The sequence below is a fragment of the Lasioglossum baleicum genome, chromosome 1 (assembly GCF_051020765.1).
Source record: "Lasioglossum baleicum chromosome 1, iyLasBale1, whole genome shotgun sequence".
NCBI classification, from domain to species: Eukaryota; Metazoa; Arthropoda; class Insecta; order Hymenoptera; family Halictidae; genus Lasioglossum; species Lasioglossum baleicum.
The window spans coordinates 17154009-17158735 of record NC_134929.1 but is presented as its reverse complement, the minus strand read 5'-3'; the positions used below and the strand labels follow the sequence as shown (position 1 = coordinate 17158735).

The window sequence follows — 4727 nt, the reverse complement described above, 5'->3', positions numbered from 1 at the left end:
TCGTAAAAAAAGAGAAGAAGCAGAAACTGATTGAATTAAAAACTCACGTATTCAGACGTAAATCCATTTGCTGCTTCGAAATGTGTGTCACTGGGTCACTCGGTGACGAACTGCACAGATGTCTTCAGGTACACGGCAGTACCGAAAGCCAAGGGACGTACGGCCAGGTCGATGAGCTGCACAGCCGGTGGTAGAAGGCCTAAGGGATGCGCGGTCAAGTCGAGGATCCAGAATTTAACTTTCACTTTCGAATCGATAAATAATTCGTATGTTTATTTCACACAGATGCCTTGAAATTTTTCCACACTCACAATCACTGGTCACATTTGTCAACACATAGTTATGCACTAATAATAATTGCCATATCCCTTGTACTGCTGCACAAATCACAACAATCAGGTAATGCAATCACTAGACTGCGGATTTCATGCATTTGTAGCAAACACGAGTAGGTGCATTTTAATACAGTAGAGAGATTAAAACAATTTCAAAGCACCATAGTATTATTTTCAACTTCTTAAAATGATCACAGTGCGAATCAAATATCTGTCTGGCTCCTGTCCCTTGTAATAGCGGCAGCCAACATTAATTTTGCATAAAGATCCGCAGTCTAGTGATTAGTTTAAATATCAATATCAAAAACACAGCTAATAGCAACCGTTAGTTTTGAATTGACAAGTCTTTGGAGATGTTCTCTCTACCGCGGCTCGAACGACACTGATTTTCCTCAAGATTTTTCTAAAGAATTTAGGAAGGGCATTTAGAGTGTCGAAATTCGAAATGCACGCTGTAGCACGAGAACGACGGGACGGTTAGACGAAAAACAGAATGCGAGAAGGACCGCTGTAAGCTTTGTGGCAAACACATGTTTAGTTTTTCCTGCAGGTTGGTACGCAGAGTCGATGGGTAACTGTTCGAAAACGTCATCCGTCCTTTTACCCAGCAAGGGGTAAAAATGTCAGGTCAGCGTAGCATCCCTATTGTCCTATACCTTCCTTAAGAAACTTTCTAAAAGAAGGACAGACGACGTTTTCGAACGGTTACCCATCGACTCTGCGTACCAATCTACAGGAAAACCTAAACATGTGATTGCCATAAGTCTTAAAGCGGTCCTTTCCGTATCCTGTTTTTCGTCCAACCGTCCCGTCGTTCTCGTGCTACAGCGTGCATTTCGAATTTCGACACTCTAAATGCCCTTCCTAAATTCTTTAGAAAAATCTTGCGGAAAATCAGTGTCGTTCGAGCCGCGGTAGAGAGAACATCTCCAAAGACTTGTAAATTCAAAGCTAACGGTTGCTATGTATTAGCTGTTTTTTTGACTGTGATATTTAAACTAATCACTAGACTGCGAATCTTTATGCAAAATGAATGTTGGCTGCCGCTATTACAAGGGACAGGAGCCAGACAGATATTTGATTCTTACTGTGATCATTTTAAGAATTTGAAAATAATACATTGGTGTTTTGAAATTATTTTAATCTCTCTACTGTATTAAAATGCACCTACTCATGTTTGCTGCAAATGCATGAAATCCGCAGTCTAGTGATTGCATTACCTGATTGTTGTGATTTGTGCAGCAGTACAAGGGATATGGCAATTATTATTAGTGCATAACTATGTGTTGGCAAATGTGAACAGTGATTGTGAGTGTGGAAAAATTTCAAGGCATCTGTGTAAAATAAACATACGAATTATTTATCGATTCGAAAGTGAAAGTTAAATTCTGGATCGTCGACTTGACCGCGCATCCCTTAGGCCTTCTACCACCGGCTGTGCAGCTCGTCGACCTGGCCGTACGTCCCTTGGCTTTCGGTACTGCCGTGTACCTGAAGACATCTGTGCAGTTCGTCACCGAGTGACCCAGTGACACACATTTCGAAGCAGCAAATGGATTTACGGCTGAATACGTGAGTTTTTAATTCAATCAGTTTCTGCTTCTTCTCTTTTTTTACGATTATCTCGTAAACTAAAGCCGATCGCCAAAAAGTCTAAAGAGAAATGTTGTTCAGAATCATGGTCTGGACAACGTATCCAAAGCTCATCGAAATCGGAGAGGATTCACATTATCGAGAAACTCTTGTTCGTTGCGATGTCGCGGCGTACCACCGACACTCGCTTGCCGGCGCGGCGTGGCGCGCCGGGCCAGGGCGCGCTCTGATTGGTCCGTGTTTTTCGTTAATAACTCCTAAACAAAGCCGCAGTTGACATTGGTGCAAAGGAAAATGTCTCTTAGAATGGTCTCAGGAACCACCCCCTTTCGGGATTTTCACGAATTTTGGGACACCCTGTATATTAATATGCAAACGTTGTGTCTACATATATTGCAGCTGAAATTATGAACTTTGTGTATTTATTTTCTATCGGTGATATGCTGATTCTAATTGAACTATTCACAGTTGTGTCGATCGTTGTGACGCAATAATTGTGCCGATAATTACGAAAGTGGTTTAATGAATGTAGTGGTAAATGAATTAAATTAAGTCAATATAATTTCTACGAGGAAGGTAGAGTGGGGACAGAGTGTGCTGAGATCTCAATGTGAAAAATAGCGAAAAAGTCACGTGTTACGCATCTCTGGCAGTAATTGCGGTTGCAAAGAGCGCAGGAAAGTTTATGCAGCATTTTTTGAAGGAGGCCGAGCGAATTAAAAGATAAATATTTGAGGAAGGCAGATAGGTGGTCGTGCGATCGCAAAGCAAGCGAGAAACGCGCCGCTATGATATTAAACATCGCAAAACGAAGACTGGGAAAAGATTCACCGCGTGTCTGGCCTCTCCGGGGATGTTTCCCTGACAAACGCGTACACGCGCGTAATGGAGCTTACGAGTTGCATTACAAAGCTTTCGCGCGTACTGCAGCTACTGCGGCGACACAGCTTGCGAGCGTGGGTCGGCATGTGAAACGAGTTGTCGAGATAAAAGCGTAGCCAGCCCCTATGATTCTGTATCAGAAATTTACATGTTGGTAGACGCGTGCGTTCACCACCTGAAAAATCCATTCCCATAGCAGTGCGTTACTTTACATCTCCTCGAGAACTTTGGCCCTTCACGGACACCTGCCAGTAGTAAACTAATGGATTTTCAAAAACTTGTAAACTTTCCACCTGAATTCTAATTTCCTTAACGACTAGTTTAAATTATTTTATAATTTCACCAATAGCAAGGAAACATTTGAAAAAGAAGTGCAGCAAAGGTTCGACCTGAGAAAAACCCACGGGTCCGTGCTGTTTCTTAGATCGTGCAGTTGTATGTTGCTGAGGCCAATCTAGCAGTAATTAATATTGATCTTTAGTGACGGTTTAAAATGTTCACAAAAAATCCAATAGATGAGATATTGAACAAAAATAGTGTACAAAATTGGACATGTAATAATGGAACTTTGAACGTTAGAAATAATTGTCCTCGTTACGTGAAATGTCACAGACAATGATAACGTAATAAATCAAGAACCTTGAGCTGTTTGCTAACCATACAATTGTTATACCAACGAAAAGGATGTTTTTGTTGTAGATTAGCGAGAGAGAAGCACCGTCGCGAGTTACGCGAGTCATATGAAATAAGATAACGTGAAATTCAAAGCACGAGCATTATAATTCCCTCACATTACGAGAGACAGCGGGGTTTGTGAGATTACAATGAATTTTAATGCACTGTGACATAGGCAAAATTATTTCCACCGGACACCGGGATTAATTGACACAGTTACACCAAATTAATTTGCTCCGCCTAAACTCCGCCTATACAATTTTTTTCTAAATTCCAGCAACATCAATTTTCTGAAAAATGGGAAGTTTCGGAAATTTAAAGAATTTCTTAATCCTTTTGTACTATATAAAATATTTAAAATTGCTATAAATTTTTGTTTTTCTCAATCACTTTAATTTTAATTCGGTGTTATGAAAAATCTTTCATCAAAATTAATATTCCTTGACATCATATCATTTAAGACGTGCTTACAAAAGCGGTTTTAATACCCCTCTAAGTGCGCTTAAGATCGAAAAGTTTTCAATCAAGTTTAAACTTTAATTACGAGGTAGATCGCTTCACCCGGCTGCGCGAAAAAGTAGTTCGCGCTACCCTGGGACGACCTTTGCCCCTTCAAAAATATGGTCGCTTAATAATCAGCATAGCTAAGCGTTACCAAAGCTCTATATTTTCCTTACTCATTAGTTTAAGGCACGATTTCATGCCGCGTCGTCCTGCCTTATGAAGAGGCTCCGTTAGTTTTCTCTTGCGAGAAATGTTCAACGAATTTGCCATCTATCGGCTACTCCTTTGAACTACTATGCACGCGGCGGGAAACTCAACTTGCACCAACGTTCTGTTAAATGCAAAATTAGTTGCATACCATACAATGATCCAAATGAATGTTTATCATTTTCTGAAACATGTTTTCTTTTAATGACACTTCAAATCTACGATATATGTCAAGCGATGATATTTTGTCGGTGTGTGAATAAAAATATAATAAAATTATTTATTAAAAAAAAACAATAACGATACCCAGCATAATTTTATTTTAACAATTAACAAATGGTAATGCCTGCATTCATTTCGATCGCGTTTTTCTTAGTTCCATTTCCTCTATTAACCCCTTGCTCTACGATTCATTTTACGGTTTCAGTGATTAGAACATTTTTATAGATCGTAATTTCCTAAAAAAGGAGAAAACTTAAATAGAATTTTATTTCGGTTGCAAGAAATTATTGACAGACATTTTTATTAGAA

The 4727-nt window shown here is 39.6% G+C and overlaps 1 non-coding gene across 1 annotated transcript; it reads right to left on the bottom strand.

Moving 5' to 3' along the window:
* Positions 1 to 4029: 4029 nt before the first annotated feature.
* On the bottom strand, positions 4030 to 4179 carry LOC143215370 (U12 minor spliceosomal RNA). Its single transcript, XR_013010364.1, has one exon. It is a non-coding gene; the product is annotated as a U12 minor spliceosomal RNA (small nuclear RNA).
* Between the last annotated feature and the right edge of the window lie 548 nt (positions 4180 to 4727).